General features: G+C 38.2%; 1 protein-coding gene across 2 annotated transcripts in view; it reads left to right on the top strand.

Moving 5' to 3' along the window:
• Lim3 (Lim3 homeobox protein) overlaps window positions 1-19,967 on the top strand; it is a 61,370-nt gene that overhangs the window by 29,823 nt on the left and 11,580 nt on the right. The gene's annotated exons all lie outside the window — the stretch shown is intronic.

The raw sequence follows: 19,967 nt of genomic DNA, 5'->3' as shown, positions 1-19,967 counted from the left end.
TCTCAATTCATAAAAAGGTTAAATTTAAAACTTAAAAAAATGTGCAAATTAAAAGAAATAGCTAGTGTATTTTTAAAATGAATGGTTATTAGAGGTTATCAAGCTGGCAACCGCTGGCATTGTTAAACTTTAACACCGTTGTTAAAACTATATCAAAACTTATGCGATTATTTAACAATTACAATTTTTCTACTACGATTCTCGTTCGTTATGCTTATCGTTAATCTCGGAAGTATCCATATTGTATCGAGAGGCTTTCGCAAGTAGTACAACACGATCCTCGCATGTCTTATCTTATATTTATGCAACAAGTTAAAAAGCGACGTTACGTGTAGATTGATCCGATATGAGCTGCACGAAAGCTACTTACCTGTAATTATTTTAATTGATCGTAATGTATGATTTACAGCGCACGTGTGTCCCGATACATGCAACAACGACATTCCATATATAACGCGAAAAGCTAAGCGCTAAATTGCAAAAATATTTCAACTCACGTATAACAGGCGTTTGTGTGAATGCGGTGTAGTAATTATTATTATACACCATCTTCCATAATTACGGATAACGAGTGTTTGGATACAGACTTTTATCTGGCGTACTAATTTAGATTTTGATAAATAAAGAAAAATAAATTATACAAGAATTCGCTCTTTATATAATTATATGAGATTCCTTTTCATACATTAACGATTAGTCTCCGAAATTATTTTTATATGTATATATCTGCACATATTATAAAATGCAAGCAAGCTTTAAACTTAGATAATAAAATTTTATTCTTTAGTAATTTTTCAGACAAGCTTTTTATTATAATAAAATTTTAAGGGACTTTAAATTTTGAAAAAATTTTGCAAAATAATAGATATATCTAATTAAATTCTGTCAAGTAAAGAAAACGTTCTAATCTTCAACGAAAAGTTGGTTAATGAATTTGTACATATGAGAGTATAACTCGTTGAATCCATTTAAAATCTCTCGGAAAAAATGGTCTCGCGCTGGAATAAAGGCTGTTTATTCAAATTTAAAATCATGAGACCACTTCACGAGAGTATGTTGATCGTCTCCTTGAGGTTCACGGTTAAGAAAAATCTGTAGCGCGTCACGACATAGCGCGGGGTGACACACGATGGTGCACACGCACGCACACTTCGTATTATGGCTCGAATCGAGCACGGACTCGACATTAGGTCCTCATGGGACGTTATTACCGTATAGCTATGATGCGTGGTGCAAATAGAGCGTATACGTTCGAAGCCCGAAAGCATTACGCTTGATTACCCAACCTGCCGAGGCATGAACGCCAGCGAAATCGTTACGTCTGTATATAAACGCACGCAAACCCCCAATTATAATGAAACGTATAAAAAAATATTGCCAGCGTACATACGCGGAATATATATTAGGAGAATATTTTTCAAGGTGTCCATTGAAATGTTTTTATTGCCGTTGAAGATGCGGATATATTGATGTAAAAGGATAATTATATAAAGATAAATTAAATAAAGAAAACTATTATTAACCGGTTATCGCGATAAATATTACCACATGCTTCGGTAGTCGAATTGGTACGACACCCTTCACGGAATGAGGGAGGTTCCAGGTTCGAATCCTGGCTGAGGTAATATTTTTCGCAATAAATTATTTACAGTTTTTAGATAATTAAATCGAGTCGATTTAATTCCAGGGAGAAAAGGGTATTAATGTTCCAATGATGGCTATGTGTTTCAAGTCCGACAAATATAATCGGCGCGCAGTCAAATAAGTTGGAAAAATATATGTATATATATATATATATATATATATATACACACACACGCGAAAATTAATATAAGGCTGTCAAAGATCTAAGCTTGGACCGTATATATGGCTTTAATTCTAATTTAAAAAGATAATGTTGCTGAAAATTTTTTTCTTCTGTTAGCTGCCCCTTTTCAAATTATTTTAGGTACTTTGATCTTTTATATCATTCTACGTACCGTATATAGATATAGATTATGTAATGTGGGATGACATTTGCGCGCGCCATGTTACAAATTACCTAAAAGATATAATCGTTTAATTAAAGATATTATCAATTGATATTATTACTGCATAAGAATTAAAGAAATACAAACTTGAGATTGAAGATCAATACACTTTCCCCAATTAACTTTATAATTAATTTTGTTGTAGCAATTAATAAAACAATTCAACATGTCGAATTTAAACGTTATAAATCAATTATTGACGTCTATCCAATTGAAAAATTTTTTCTCTTATTACCATAGCTGCTTTTCAAATTATTTCAGGTATTCTAATCTTTCATATCATTCTACGTACCGTATATATTAGATTATTAAGTCAATCTTATTTTATTCGAGAGAAGAGAATAGGAATTATTGATTTTTAATGTCAATATTGTTTTATAACGCGCAATGTTAGCGCCATAATATTAGGCGCGATCCGCGCGACGGCCGCGCGCCGCGAAACACCTAAGATGCATCTAAATATCCATCATTATCCAGATATTATTCCTGAAATAGATCCTCTTGAGCCATTATCATGTATTAAAATGGAAGCATGGAGAAGAAAAACAAATAGCCTATTCGTCTGCCAACAGAATCAATTTACCTTATTCTATAGCTAAAAGGCGCACCAACTTAAATTTTATTATCTAAAAATTTTATATTGTAGGAATTGTCTAAAGATTATTACTCGAATAATTATGTGGTTAAATTTTTTCAATCGACTAAAGATACTAATTTTATGTTAAATAATTCTTTCATCAAAGGTTGGCAGAATGCTTACGTATATATAAGTAAACATCAATGAAAAATTTAAATTTTAACATGAAAAATGTAGATACCACAAGCGTACGATTAGCTCAGCGTTAGCGTGTTAGGTTCAAATCCCGTCGATGCGTTCTCAAAAATTTTAAAACTGCGTAATTATTAATTAATAAAATAGAATATATGTGGAACCGCACGAATACAAATTAAACTATAAAAATATTAGAAAAAAAATAAGAACTATTTAAAAATTAAAAAAAAAACATTGTTTTTTTTATTCTTTTTATACAAGAATAGAATAAGATTTCTTTCAGATTCGTCTATTCTTGAATCAAAAATATTATAGGATTGTCACAAATATCTGCATCTTTCTGAGAAAGTTAAGAGAGATAATATCAAGATTATTTTATTCTAGACTTAAAAAATTTTCTAGTTAAGACTAAAATATTATTGTTTCAATACTAAATATGATTGGCCCTATTTCGATCTTATTTTATGATAGATTCAAGAGTAATAGCATTGTATGTAGAAATCTTTTCTGATGAGGGTGTGAATCGCGACATCCGCGGATCATCGATTACGATCTACCCCACCGCGAGAGAGCAAAGTTTCATTATTAAATTCGAATCTCCGTCCGATTCGGTCTTTTTCCATGCTCGTCGATAGAGATTCGGCACTAGGTCGCCGATCGTGAGAGCCCACATCCCTCGAGAACGGAGGGAACGATCTGGATTTTATCAGGCTGCGGTATCCCGCGGGAGAATTTTCTCAGTTCGCTCCCGTAATTATTATACGATTTACCGTTATAACGCGGTAATCAGGATCAGCAATCTCGAATCAGTGTTGCGAGAGCAAATTATATTGTTGCTTAAGTGTTAGAATTCTTAACGATAAAAGTCATGTCGGACGTTAAAAGAAAAAAAGTGCGCTTAACGGCTTAATGCCGCTAAAGCAGTATTCTCTCAGGCTCGCTTTTGGAAAAATCAGCATTGTCTCTCCTCTCGGTTTTCCCTGTTGGAACATTTTACGCTTTTGCGTTCTCTGTGTTTCTTTATGAACATAATTGTATTATACTCCTTTCTAATTTGTTATCCGATTCACGGTAAAGTGAATAAATATGCCCTGTCTATTAATGGACACTAATTTTGTTTCCAAAAGAACACTTGCTCTGTCTCTTAGAGAAAGGATCGGACAGAAAAAAAAGTGTTAAAACAAGACTAATATTCTTATATATATAAACAAGAATCTATAATCTTGAAATAAGATATATAAATTGCGTTAAACAAAGAAAACTTGTTTAAATGAAGGTTATATTTATTTATAGTTTAATCAAGAAAAAAAGTTGAAATTCTTATAAGAAGATTATAGATTCTTGATTATATACAAAAATTTAAGTTTTGATTTAACACTTCTCTTTTTTCTGTGCGGTGAACAATTTTTTCAAATAATAATCCACGAGACGCGACCGGCGACAGAATGTGCGTCACGCGTGCGACATTTATCAATGTCGCGGACGCCGAAGGACCGACGAGAGCTAGAGGATGCGCTCTCCGGCTCCATTCTCTTCCTCTCTGGCTACTTGTTCGCCGTTAGCCCGACACGTGACCGGATAATTGTATCCATTGATCCCGCACGATCGATAGCACTCCAGAGAAGCTCATCCCTACAGGTTTTCAGCACGCACCGCAACGGTAACAGGTGGAGGTCCAAATGATTTCCGTGCGACGCGACGCCCTCGATGAAACGGCACGATAGCTTCGCGGTGACTCTTTCTTTTTCGTAATAAATACAGTTTTGATCGGTCAATTCGATCGTCAATTTGTTCAGTCAGAACACAATTGGAAATGCAAATTAGATTTTTAATTAAATAATGAAATGTAAGAGATTAAGGGATTTTAAAAGCAATTCTCTTTATGAGCATGATTAATACACTTAAACTGATTTGAAATAGATATATAATGAAAAGTATTACTATTTTATAAATTTTATAAATGCCTCTCTCTCTCTCTCTCTCTCTTTTCAACGCGTTTGTATGCAATCATCGAAATTGGGAAGTCCGAATCACGTACATAAGCCTGTTACGACTAATCTCAGCAAATAACGACGCGTGCAAAGAACCGATAATAATCGTTATCCTCGGATTCTATCGGCACACAGCGCGTCCACTACGTGACCACCGGATAAATCAAAGGATGATGATGCAAACAGAACGATAGCCGACCGTTTTTATCCCTACAAGAGTGTATTTACTTCGCGTTCTGTACTATTCCCATGATCGGCGCGCGTACACTTCGTATCTCAACAACAAACAAACACGCCAACCTTTTAACACTGCATCGATACTGCGGTGTTACATGCGATGCACTGACACGTTGTTCCTTGCACTAACACGTTGATTGCAGAATGTTAAAATATTTGATTTTTTTGATAGACATTAGAATGAGAAGAATTTATAATCTACAGCAAAAATTCGTAGCAATTTAATTAATTTAATAAAATTAAGAAATCCTGGATATTATATTATTAGCTAATTTTACAGTTTAAAAAATGTGATTTGATTATGCTTTAGTTTTACGCATCAAAAATAACACTTACATGTCAAAATTTTTTAAATAAAAGCTTTGCTTTTATCAAGTGAATGATTTTTTCTTTATAAAAAGATAAATCATTTGCATGATAAAAGCAAAGCTATGTAAAAAAGTCAAACGGTCAATTTACGAGCACAAAAATCATGTTAGTTTAAAGATAAGACAAGTTTGTTAAACAAAAGAATTAACCGCAATTAACGCTTCAACTTTACTTCATTAGAACAAAATTTAATAAAATCTTTACATGTTTCTCTCACATAAAAAAAAAGAGTTCATGCATCTAAAGTAACTCCACGAAAGAGAGATATTTCCAAATGGTCTTCATCGCGAGCGACTCTCTTCGCGAAGTGCAAATCTTCGCTCAATTCGCTTGAAGGACGAGAATTTAGCGGGCAATGGCATCAGGTTTTACCTTCGGCTCCTCTCTGGCTTTGGCAGCGGCCGTTCGGCAGCAGCAACAACGAGGGTGCGCTACGGAGCACTGTCAACGCTCGTAAAAGCTGGCACGCGTGTTTCGGGCACACGTGCACGCTTATGGCCGATGTGCGCCACCGGCTTTCCACCTACCTACCGAGAGACCCGGCGAAGTCTCATGCCTCGCTGATTTCCCGGGGGAATTCCGGGGGTTGGTTCGTTTCAGGAGTTTCTAGTCCCTGAAACGCGCGCGCGCGCGGCCGGGCCTTCCCGCGTCGGCTATTTCGCCGTGCGGAAACGTGCGCGCGGCATGCGATGTTCCCGATGATTACAGCGATTCACTGATTTCGCCCCTTGTAGTCTTGCACGCCTGTAATCTATATAGTTTGCAGAAAGTAAACATCTGATGCGGTGGAGGAACGTAGAGTCTTGCGAGAGATACCGCCGATTTCTCAAGCTCCTGATGCCTCTCGCGTTGTCGTTAGTGTTACAGCATTCTGCAGTTGCTCCATGGGGAAAAAGTAAAATAATGCCACGCAGCATCGGAGGGATTGATTCGGTTTTACCGTTTTTAGAAAACGTAGTTTACGTTGGATCGTGATTTCACTGACACATTTCTTTTTGCAATAGATTTTTTTGTAACTAAAATGTAAAATATTCGATGCAAATTGAGAGGTCGTATATACTTCTGAATTAGAATCTTAATGGCATATCAAGAGACTCTATACAAAAAGATTTAATCCAGACAATTTGGTATACTACATACATTACTTGTGAACTTTTATAAGCCGATATTTCATCGATTTTAGTTTGTAGGGGAGACCGGAGTTCGTTGGCACCGTTTTCACAATTTCGGCATTTGAGTTTTTAAACAACTAATTATCATGATTAAACAGTGCTAATATGATAGAGAGAACCTTTCTCTAACACTTTCATGCCCGAAACGATCCTGTGTACTGTATAGTTTCTTTGTAATAAGTGAAATACAAACATGCTGCATTGTAGCCAGCTTGCCCCGATAGTGGGGCAAATTGACATATATCATGGTGTAAGATGGCTACAGGACTACAGGTAAGGTTGTAGGACTAAAGTCCATGTTAAATTAATGAAAACGTAATAGAAAATAAAAAACATATAGCAGATATGTTCTCGATAAAGATTGTATCTTTTAAAGTTGTTTTGTAATGATCGAGCAAAATGCTGTTGTAGAAAAACAATTGTAAACTATTTCAGATATAGCTTTCTTCAATATAGTCTGTTCACCCAAGCCCCGAGGCAGTTTTGACGCGCGCGTGGTTGCGCTGCCGCGCGTGGCCGCGCGTTATCGCGGATCCAGCTTAATAGAGGTGCGAGGCAAGGTGCGACAACGCGCGCATACGTGCGTACGCGAAACGGCGTAAGTACTTACGCGTGACGACAAGCGTCTACGATACGCTTTGCGGCATTTTAGACCCTTGCCTCGCGAAAGCGCGCGGCTCGTGCAAACGTTAACGCGCGGCCGCAATCGCGTGGCAATTAACCGCGCGGCAGAAACGCCTCGTATGAACAGGCTCATAAAAATATTAAATATAAAGCCCGGTCTACGTAGGCCACACTGGCCACAGTTCGCAGAACGCAAGACACACGCACAGTCTACATGTCAATCTAACCTCTCTGTGCGTGTATAGAGGTTAGATTGACATGTAGACTGTGCGTGTGTCTTCCGTTGATTACATCCGTTGTAATCATCGACCGACAACTACATTCATTAATACACATTTTACTTACATCTTCTGCTTCTCTTGCTTCTTATATCAGCATTGTAACGCGAATCACATGTTCGCACACGTCTCACGCGCACGGCAACAGCAAGGTCGAGCTAAGCGTGCGCCGTGCCGTAATATGAGTCAACATGCCCCATCTCTACATATGTCAACATGCCCCATCCCTACCTGATTTTTATTTTAGTCATTTTATTATAATAAATTAATATTGTAACTCAAAATAACATATGTCGTATAGTAACAGAAACTTTTCTTTTAACTAATAATACGTTACTTAGATTTACTTCTCAAGCTGAAGAACATTAATACGATATTTTGTAACGCTCGAAAATTTACTTGCCACCTCTTGAATTAGATTTTTCTTTTTTTTTATTGTAATACTTATCTGATTTAAATAAAACTTTGGGGGAAGTACCTATGTCATAAAAGAGATATTTTGTGATAACTTTTCCATGGTATTTTTCGCAATAAATACATAAACGGAACGCAACGCCAACTTGCCTCTTGTGCCAACGAGCCCCGGTCTTCCCTAAACGACGGTTTTTGTTATATCGCACTGAAGATGACTTTATTACAGATGGAAACGTTTGTCACATTATTTATTTTGTAATACATTACTAGCACGTACACCTTTATTCATTAATTTTATATCCTTTCATATATCCTTCTTAAAGTATCAATGTTAATAATTTCTGAATCTGGTCAATTGAAAATAAAATGGTCAGAAATTGATTAATTGATCTGGAAAACTGTATAAAAGATCACATAGTTAAACATATAATTAACCACGCGTATTATAGTTAGGTAGACAAAAATCCAGACAAAGCACCAATTGAGTATAAATTAACAATTTGCCACTGGACCTTTTTTACATCTTTATCCTTTGAAAAACCGTTTCTAAAATTCCGACATGGTTCGAGAATTTGATTTCGCTATATACACGTGTAATAAAGCGCGAACGGGATTTAATTGTGAAAGATGCTGAAATGCCTGTTGTTGGCTCTCATCGACGGGTGTCGTCGTTGGAGCGCGTGTCAAGTGCGACGCATGATTATATGGGCAACAATTGCGAGCACAATGGGCCGCGGTAACGTCGCTTGCATGCACGCTCGAACCTACCCTACGAGCGGATCCACCTCCCGCTGCCCGCGACGGTTTGTCCCTCTCTTTTTTTCTTTCGCTCGACCTCGACTCCTAACACGGAAGACCCCACGGGCTTCCCCGGCGCAATATGCTAGCGCGTACATCGGATACTCTTGGGTTTGCTGTTTGTCGTGCCGTTCCCATAACTCCCAGGCGAATTCCCTCGGCCTGTTACTTATCTCTGGGGACGTGCGCCGGTGATATAATGTGAGAATCGAAACGAATCCGTCGTTACACGCGCTTCGCGCGACAAACTCGCCCGCGGTGCGCCCTCGAAACGAAGGTTCCGCGACGAATCCTGATGGCAAATCTTATACGCCAAATCCAATCCGCGTGTCACTAAGATTGAATGGAACATCATTTATACGCTTGTTATAATTTTCGTAGCAGTTAAGTATATTTGCTAACAGCGAGAAATGTGTATAACTGACACAATTTTTGTTAAAAGAATTTTTAATGTAACTAGATATATAGATGCAAAGAAGCTAACTTAAATTTGGTATTGATGGAAGGGTATTAGATGGGGAAGAGGGGAAGGGGGTCGGTATAATTTTGAGAAATTCAGATTTCGATGCTATAATATAGTTATACATCCGAAATCGGCTTCTATATCTGTGATAAGGAAAACGTATCAATCGATAGGAAATACATTTATTTATATTAATAGGAAAACCCATGCACTTCTCTCTAATTTGATGAAATAATTCAGTATGACGGAGTATAGATACCGTTATTAGCTTGCTACATCACGTACAAACAATTGCATTTTTTATATTTTTACGGGTTATTTTTGAAATGAAACTTAATATAATAGGTAAAACAGGAGCGAAATATTACAATTAAATTAAAGAACAAGCTGTTTACGGTCAGGACTGGATTTTGGTTATAATAATATTTCTGTGTATTTAATACACATATTTCCAACCAAATAAAACGCGCGCCGATTATTTGTCGGACTTCAAACACTGATTATTGCGATAAATATCACCACATGCCTCGGCCTCAGTGGTCGAATTTGGTAAGACACCCGTTACGGATTGAGCGCGCGAGGTTTCAGGTTCGAATCTTGGCTGAGGTGATATTTTTCACAATAATTGGTTAAGGGAAGCCTACACAGTAAAAAATAAAATGTTAATCGTAACATTTTTCAAATGTCCCAGAAAGTTCACTCTAAATTTTAAGTTAAAATAACTCATTCATCGTGTGTTAAGTCCGACAAATAATCAGCTCGTATATAGTTTACTATATAGATTGAAAATATGCAGTGTATTAAATACACACAGAAATATTACATTAGGCAACCAAGATCCAGTCTTGAACGGCTTGTTCCTAAATTTGATTGTAAAAAACTTCTATATTTATTTTAAAAATGTGAAATAGTTAAAAAACAAAGCAAAATACTTTTGCTGAAGATATAAGATTATAACAAAATCTCGTGAAAAAATATACACTTAAGTATAACAAGTTAAATAATAAAAACATTATATCTAAATAATATCTTAATTCTGAAGAATATTAGGTATAATTACAAATCATTCTCTCTCGTGAAAGCGAAGTCGTAAAAGCAGCTGCGTTCGGCGAGCCGAGAAAAATAAATTAATAACGTCCCGCTACGTCGAGCACCTTGCGGCCCTTTGATTTCCGGCTTCCTTGACCTTTTCCGGAAATAACGTGTCCCGTATAGAAGCAGTGACGTCGCGCTCCGCTTACAAATCCTGGTGAGAATAATTCGTCAATCATCAGAGAAGGAAAGAGGCGAAATAATAAAGGTATTAAAGACATCTGCCTTTCCGGCGAGTCGAAAATTAAATCAACGTACCATGAATGAATGCGAAAACAAACTTCACCATTGAACAAACGCAAAATGTCGTCATTGATTTTTTACACATGTATATTATTTTAATAATATATTTTAAAAATCGTAGCAATAAAATTTCGAACCATTCTGGAATACATATTTACAAGTTACGAATAAAAAGAAGATAAATTCATAAACACGCTGAAGAGAAGCAAGGAATTAAGTTAAATTATACGTTAATTTATCGTACTGGGTCATCGAGCAGGCTATCTTTTACAAGCTTGTAATAAATAATCCGCATGCTTTCGTAAGAACTTCGTGGAAACATGCATTTCTCTCATCCGACGTAACAAAACCTTCAGGACGTCAAATCTACCTTCGTCCGCGTTAGAAGTGCCAGGTTTTCCATCGGATCGGTTTAGAGAGAGTCTGGTCTCGTCCAAACGAGCGTGTAACAAGAAGCCACTTGGCCCGAGTCGCCCGGATTAATAGATTAAACCCATCTTCGACTCACTCCCCCCTCCCCCTCTCCCAGCGCGAGAGCGGTATATTGTCCCCTTAACACCCCCGTCCCGGTAGTTTCGCTTTAGTTCACTTGACCCTATACTTGTCTCACCCGGGGTCTGGTAGAGCAGCCCATTTCCACCCTCGGATCCACGGCTCTCTTCTCCGCCCCATTGGCCCTCTATCTTCTCTCTCTGTGCCCCTCCTGCCCGTTATCTCCCTTCATTTCGCCCTCACGCGTGCGCTCGGTATCCACACTCGGTGTTACAGCATCCGAGAGCGCGTGCTCCTTCTCTCTTTTTCTATCCGCGCCACCTTACTTACACTGATGCGCCGAAGGGTGCGAGCGCACGGTTTCCTCGCGGCCCCAGGACAGAGCCTCTCAAGTGGAACCAGCGATGATAGAAGTATTCGCATAAGTAACGGAAAGCCAGTGTTCAAATAATGAAAGTAAGGTCAAGATCTAGATATTATAAAAGTGACAGATTCTATTATCTATTTCTTCAATTTATCGTTTTTATTTTTTATATTTTTTATTGTCTTTTTTCTAACTCTAAAATGATTCCCTCGATATTTTAATTTAAAGAGCACGAAGCCGACGAAAGCTATTCACTAATCCACTCAGAGCCATGTATAAATGTTCACTTTTTAATGAAAAAAGAAAAAAAAACGAAAAGGCATCGCACGGATCCTTTTATAGTTTCTTCATTGTACTTTAGACTTTCAAAGGTTTTGAGAGACACTGCATGCTTCGGAAAAGACCACCTCCTGCAGTCGCTGACGCTTCCTTCGTGTGTGCTTAATACGAGCGAGTGTGAGAGGCGGTCTGTGGCAGAAGGCGCGGTGCAAAGAGTCCACGCAATTTCTTTAATGTACTCGCTAAATGTTCTAACCCGCAGTACGTATACCGAGCGACGTTACGACACACATATGCGGATGCGCGTGTGTGAACGTGCGTGGATGCGTGCGCGTGCATGAATGTGTGGCTATTTCTACTATAATGCACGTTATTATGTGATCGCGAACGTTACGATTCGCCGAAGTGGGTTAAGCGAACGACAGTAAAAATGTGTACCGCGATCGAAACGGAGAACGTCATCGATCAGATATACAATCCATTTAGATCAGGTTTAAGTATACTTGCATAAAACGCGCGCAACATCGTCCATCTTTTTGGACACTTAAATATGTCTCACTCCTCTCTTTTTTTATTAACAAATAAAATTTGTCTAACAGCATGCTAGACTAATGTGGGAATCATCACACTTCCATAAAATCACCAAACAAAATTTGTGTTGCGCCTATTAGGTAATCTTTCAAAATGTATTTATATTTAAAATTTCTTGAAAAGAGAAGTTTTAAGAAGTTTCCTATAAAGGTCTAAAATTTCTACTCCAAATATATAAATAAAACCGCGCCACATTTTAAAAAGCTGCAAATCCCTGATTAACTTTGACGTATCGATATGATTGCGCACAATTCGCAAGCGTCATTCGGACCCCACTGCATATTGGCGAGAGTGATGATGGATTCGCCGGCGAATCGTCCAGGTACGATCACGTCCTTTTTTCCCCCGCCGCGCCGGAGAAGCGCGGCGGATAAAATGTTTAATGGGGTAGCTAATGTCCCCATATGCGTGAACCGAAGCTCTCGCGCGCGCGTGTGTATATCTCACGACACGCAATGGGCGGCGCGCATAAATAATGCGTGTGGGGTACCATCCTCTCACGCGAGGGAACCCTCGTCTATTCTACGTGGCATGGCATGGCACTTGCTCTGCCGGTATACCTTTACGAGCGTAAACCCCGTTACTTTGATAACACGAGGTTGATGACGATAGCCGATGGCGCCGTGATTTGGCAGGTCTCTCAGCTCCGCGCGCGAGCGAATTATCGTCTCTCTCTCTCTCTCTCTCTCTCTCTCTCTCTCTCTCTCTCTCTCTCTCTCTCTCTCTCTCTCTCTCTCTCTCTCTCTCTCTCTCTCTCTCTCTTTCGATTAATCGCCCCCCTCCTGATTTCGATCGGCATCGCAAAGAGGGTGGATCAAAGTTGTTCCGTGTACATAATAGTAAACTGAATCAATGTACAGAACATTTCCCCCCGATGCTTTATCTTTAAGATAAAGCACATTATGGATTAAATATTACAAGTGGACTATATAATATGCAAAATGTGTACATACAAGATTGATGACTTACGATAATTCAACTAATGACAATTTTCTCGAGACAAACGACCGCGTGCCGATCACTTCAGAGAGAAGGGCGATTCGGTGTCTGGGTATACCTTTTTATCGAACGTCCGTGAGCCGCAACGCGTATTACGCGGCTCCGCGGACACATTGTGCGTATTTTATACGTATTTGCACAATTTCTGGCGCACTCCGAACGGGCCAACTGTTTATGAGACCGGGGGCACGCGGACGGTGGGGGCACGGAGACGAATGCGCGACGGCTCGGTTGCCGTTTTATCGGTCGGAAGATATTGGATTTATTAATATCGTTGGTTAGGCACGTCGGATTCGTTTTATTGCCGGCCGGAATCTCTCCCTCGCTCGATATGCCATGCGCGCCCGGATGGCGCGCGGATCCCTGTATTCATGAGCGGATTTTTCTAAATCCCATCAGCCACGAAACTTTCGCGAAGTTATACAAATCGTCGGGTTGCTTTTGAAGCTGCATGAAATTTGGCGACTTTGCCGAATTGCTTAATATCGGAATCATTCACGTCAACAAGTCACAATTCCGAGTGCGGTGTTCGCCAATAACGTTAACGAGGATTGACAAATAAATACTAACTATAGTTACATACCGACTAATTTTAACTCCACGTTACTCAGAATCGATTGGAGTTTAACGCTAATGTTGATCGTAATTAACATTAGGCAGTTAAACGCCAGTTGAATGAAGTCAAAACACCGGAACCTTTGAATGGACTTCACCGCCCTTTATCCGCCCAGGTTTCCGCTCTCGTGTGTGTGTGTGTGTGTGTGTGTCCAGTCGTGTTTTACCTGGCGGGCAAATGCAAGTGAAGCGAGGTGGAAAGGTCTCTCCCCGCGCGCGCAAGTGCATCGGGCTCGGTGTAACGGGCAAATGCGCGCCCCGTATGTCGCTTAAGTCCATTTAATCGTCGAAAACGCTTGAGAGAGATCTCTCGCTCGAGCCAAACGACAATAATGGTAACAGGGCTGTCGTCGGGCTTTGCGAGGGGGGTCTCTCTCTCTCGTGAGGTACATACACGAACCCGGCTCGGGGACTGGGAGAGGAAGGGGGGAGGATGTGGAAGAGGGTGCCCACGGTTTGTTCTACCATGTCGGCGCACCCACGCGCGAGCGCCCTTTTCATTCCGCGTTTTGCTCTTCCTTGTTCGTCCGCGGCACGTCGGTGCGGATATGCGCGCTCCGGGCATGTTCCACCTTCGACCAGACTTCGCTTTTCCTCAACGCCGACATCACCGTGAACGCCCGGCACAATGGCACATCTGTGGAGTTCGCGCGCATTATTGACTACGCGCTTGATCCGAGGAAGTCGAACTTTCTCTGGGGTTTAGAGTTGGACTTATGTTTGCAGATTCGAAGTGAAGTAATTGGAGCGCTTTGGCAAGTAGGTATTTCTTCTCTTAAATTGTGCACACGCGAAACTGGCACGGATTTTGTCGATCAGATTTTAACAAACGGTATACATCTTTATATAAGCTATATTATATTTTAATTAATAAATAATATAGTTGGTAGTGTAAATTGCTATACCATAAAAAGTTGTTGAAGATGTCTTTAAGACGGTTTTTTTATAAAGTTTTAAGGACATTTTCGGACAATATATATGTCTATTAAAATAAAATGTTGTCCGGCTTTATCGTGCCCTTAAAGATTTATTAACAAATCTAAAACCTTATTAAATATAGTGTACAAGTATAATATTATTTTTAAAAATGTGCGAGTATAAATATTATTTCAAGTAAAATAAATTTAAATAAAAAATGTGCGTGTCAAAAAAGCAGTAATATGATTTTAAATATTACAAATAATTTATAATTCAGAACGGTTAACAAATAAATGTTTAAAAATATAACACAATTTATTTCTGCAGACTGTTGATATATTTTATAATAGCTTATTATTGGCATACGTATGATGTGCTATTAATATTGTACATGATAATTTGATGATAATATCTTCATATACTGATTCTTCTAGCGAAGCATATACCTAATCTAACCTAACGCCGCTGCGCGTCTACTATGCAACGACTCGATTTAACTATAAACAACTTGCTAAAGGAATCGCCGATACGTTCGCCGCTTCGCTGAAAGAGAAATAAAAAGCATATGCGTAAGTGGGGCAAAGCAGGCAGCATAAATTCAAATCTATTTACGCGGCAAGGGTAGCATAATTTATTGCCCGCCAACGTAATGGAAACGCCCATAGAGAAAGAGATCTCCCCGGTGCAAATTCGATTATATATGCAGTCGTATCCCCTGAGTTAGACTACCCCGCGGGTCTTCCCATTCCCACCCGTCTCTTTCTCTCTCTCTCCTCCTGGCTGGCTTTGAAACAAGTTAAATTAAAAAACGTGCCGCGTATATGGACCTTTATATTTCATAGCGGTCGCCTCTCTGCGTTCGCTAATTGTGAGCTTAAAACGGAAACAATTGATTCCAGCTGGTATTTTCCGGCGAAGATTGAAACCAATTGAATGGAATGTGAAAGCTATATAGCCTTTGTCCAAACGAGAGACATAATGGCGTTTGATATATTTAACTTTAATATGCCGTGGATACGTCGCGAAATAAATAACAGATAAATATCAGAACGCGCGCTCGCGAAAAATACTAATTGTAAGTAAATACAACATACAATACTAAGCATATATTATGTGTGTGTTTGTTGTAGATATTAAATTAATTGAACGTCTTTTCTTCTCACAAACACGCTCATGGGTTGGGACAAATTTTCCCATGAAAGCGGAGACTTTATATCGTGCACAACGATAAATGCGCGAACTAGGTATATATAGCGATGCGCGAATCGAGTGGTTCGACGCGTTCTACACCCTTCTATACGAGCGCTTTCGCCCTACAATCCCCCGCGGCGACGCTTTTTACGGTGACGGACGACTCCTGGAGGCGTGTCGACGTATATATGCGACGGAACCGACAAAGGGTGGGCTCGCGTGATCGAAGCTCGGGTAGAAGGACGCCCACGGAATAAGTCACGAGGTCGCGCAATCGCAAAGACACCCCCGTCGCCGTCGCCGATTTTCAGAGAAAGTCATCATCGTCGAAATCAAGACATCGAGCATAAATCGTGAAAGGAAAATCGATGGCGTGTCGGCAATTGCAAAAAATCGATGACTGTATCGTTGGCGAAAACATTAAACTTTACAATAAATTTTTAAATTTCCTTGTTAATTAAATATATACGGCACTTTGTACAATTATAAGTATAAGTCTACTTTATATTCCATAATTATAAGTTCTGTTAGTCCTATATAGAAATTATTTTCTAAGTTCTTTACAGAAATTCAGAGAACTCCAGTCATAGATAAGATAGGAAATTCTTAAGCTTGAAGTTAGAATTTTACATATTTTGATACATGGAGTTGAAGATTTAGTTTATCGTTATTATAAAAGATCTAAAATTAAATGTGCCATTTTCAGTCGGGCTGGATTTTGGTAGCCTAATAATAATATTTTTCAAATTTATTTATTTTTAGAGTTTTTAGTTTATTTCAATTTTACATAAAAGATTTAGTTACAATGTTATACATTATTAATATAAAATAGAATGTAACTGGGAAAAATTATAAATCTCAAAAAGATCACTATTGTAAAATTAATATTTTGTCTATCTAGAATTTGTAATATAATATGGAGTATAAAAAATTAGTATTTTTTTGTTTTATTTATATATATGTACTTCTATATATAATAATAATATTTATAATATCTATAAATATATCGACTTTAGTCTATTAGTCTCTATGTTTTTGCTTCTTTTTTAGGGAAAATAATTATATGCAAATACAAAATTTATAATCTTTTTTATGCCAAGTCTGCCGTGCGGAATTGAGAATTTTAAAAATCAAAAGAATTCAAGCTATATAGGTATATATATCAAAATCTACTTTATGTGGACAGCTATATAACGATTCAAATCTTCCTTACGATCGAAATATTTAATACACCCTGTGATTTGTATATGATGCGGCATATATTTGGTGGATTCGTGTCGCACAATACTTTGATATACAAATCGGACAATTTCTGACGTTCATTTGCCGCGTGGCTTACTTTCGGCGGTACACCCTTTTGGGCGACGTAATGCCAACGACGCGTATATGCATGACAGATTTTATGGGCATCAACCATGCGCATAGAAAACGCCGTGCCATCTGTTACCTCGTGGTCAGGTGGAAAATTTAACGATCGTCGCGATGCATTAGGGAAATATCGCACTTCGATCGATCAGGCCTTTATATGCGAGTTCCGAGTTTGATGTATCTGCACCGCGTGAAATATGCCTGCGCGAACATGCGCCTCTGTTTCACGGCAAAAGCCGAGCCCGTAAAGACGATCGATTTAAATTACCGCTTCAAATGGATCTTCGGGAAAAATTGACCTAAATCACGGCTGAAATATGAACAGATGGAATCTTCGAGAATTAAGTAGAGTGATTAGCGACATGAATAAGCGATATGGATTGCTGTAATTAAATAAACAGATTTTGCACCTTATAAACACTCTACTGTATTCTATAATTCTTCTGTCGAAGTTGCTTTGTATATTGTCAATTGTCATGCATATACGATAATGTATTAACAGTACATTAAATAAAATGAATTAATATTGGCAACATTTCCTACGAATCAATACACCTCTTTTATTCAGGCATATATCAAGATCAATCTTTTTCCTTTACAATATATTTCTACACTGTTGGAAAATTTTTGTAGTTTTGTCAAAAAAGGTCCTTGTTAAAATTTTTGTGTAAAATAATCAACACATACATGTGTAAATTTAACATATGCCTGCTACGTTAATTAAACTTAACAAATTTAAAATGTACAATTATTAAAATAATTTAAAAAAAAACGTATTTATTAAATGTGTTAAAATTTACAGAAAAAGAATGTTGATTTTACTCTATAACAAAAGTGGGAATAAAAATTTACAGAAAAAAGAGTGTTGAGATTGTAAGGTTCAACATAAAAGTTATGTTAATTATGCACATAATTAACGATAATTAACTCAAATTACGATCAGAATTACATTTCCTTTCTGTTAAAATATTTTAACATAGTATCGGTGTTACCATTTAATACATCCATATATTATGTTAAATTAACACAAAAATTTTAGTGGACCGTTTGGGACATGTGATTTATGTTATATTTAATACAAATTTTCAAACAGTGTATTGTAAAATATGTTAAAATAAAAATTCCACAAGAATGTCATTTTTTTATTATAACTTTCTTGCTTTTCGACGAGTTTAGTCCATCTCATGGATTAACCCTATATTCACTCCAACTCGCGCCCTTTCGTGTGTGTGTCCCACGAGTTTCTACTCGCAAAAAGGCGGAGTTTCTAACACATGTAAAAAAATATTTAAATAAATGATTTCCAAATGTTATTTACATTGATTTTTAGTCGAAGATACAAAGATATAATAATTTTTGGGGAATTTTTCAAAGCTATTAACATTTTGAAAAACACGTCTGACTTGAAATGTTGTGCATGGTTGGAGAATTAAAGGGGCGGAAAAAACGTTGGAGGTAATAGGGTTATGAGGTGAGTTGAACATTGGACACTAAGAATATAACGCAATTGTTAGTGCGTAAACTTAATTCGTAATTTATTTTAAATTATATTAGTAAAACATAAGGTCAAAAAGAAACTTAATGAATAAACTTCATTAAAAACTTAATGAATACGTTCTCAATAAGGTCTATGCTGAGTTGCCTTATTGAGAACGTGATTATTCATTAAGTTCTTAACATATGTAACGTTTGTGCGCTGAAGATGGCTCAAAGCGGAGCCGAAACGTCCGTTTTTTTTACAAATTAAGCTCATCACGCATTGACAACTGCGTTGCACTCTCAATGCTTGCAAGCTTTAACTCATTTTCATTAACGAGAATCTTGTAATTGTTCATTTTCTATTATAAGCATAAAGAATAACCGCGGTTGAAAGTAAACCGAGATCAAGGAACCGTCCCATAATCACAGCTGCAGCCTTCACGATCTAATGCGCGTTTATATGCCCGATCTACAATAGCTGTAGTAAGCTGTAGTAAGCCTCAAGCCGTAAGAAATTGACCATTGCAATTACAGGCGAATGTGAGGAGAATAATCGACTGTGATTGGTCAATTTCTTACATTTTGAGGCTTGCTACAGCTTACTACAGCTATTGTAGATCGGGCATTATGTATATATACGCGTGCAATCGATCCGTATATATACGGTTGGACGTGCGCGCGGGCTTAGGGGAAAGGGTATAAAAAGGAAGAAACAGAAATGATGGGCGGGCAAGAAGAACAGAAGAAATATTCGCGAATGATCCCGGGCAAGATTATAAAATGGCGTCCCTCATCCCCGTGACCGTTCTTAATTTCGCTCGGTTCCTTTTGTCCTCTCGCCTTCCTTCCCTCTCCGCCTTCTTTTTTTCTCCTCTCACTCCCCCGAGCTCCTCGCTCGGAAACAGACGTTATCCTTCCTTATACGGCGCGCTCCGCGCGTTGCTTACCGAATCGAGGCAGAATCAGCAGCTCAAAGGGACTCCCGAGGGATGACTCTCGAATTCTTTTGCGCAACAATTCCAATGAATACCGCCGCCGCGACGCATTAATAAGCCGCCGCGTTGAGTTATTAAACGTAGATATTTTCGGGGATTTTTAATTATACCCGGCAAGATGAGGTTTCCTATCCTATCTCGCTCCTTTCTACGCTTCTTTCTCACTGCAATCTATATTATATAATATAATCAT

This window comes from Temnothorax americanus, unplaced genomic scaffold, assembly GCF_048541705.1.
Source record: "Temnothorax americanus isolate GAGA-0224 unplaced genomic scaffold, ASM4854170v1 Scaffold12, whole genome shotgun sequence".
In the NCBI taxonomy this organism is placed as follows: domain Eukaryota; kingdom Metazoa; phylum Arthropoda; class Insecta; order Hymenoptera; family Formicidae; genus Temnothorax; species Temnothorax americanus.
The sequence above is the reverse complement of the archived record's forward strand: the minus strand, read 5'-3'. Positions and strand labels throughout refer to the sequence as shown.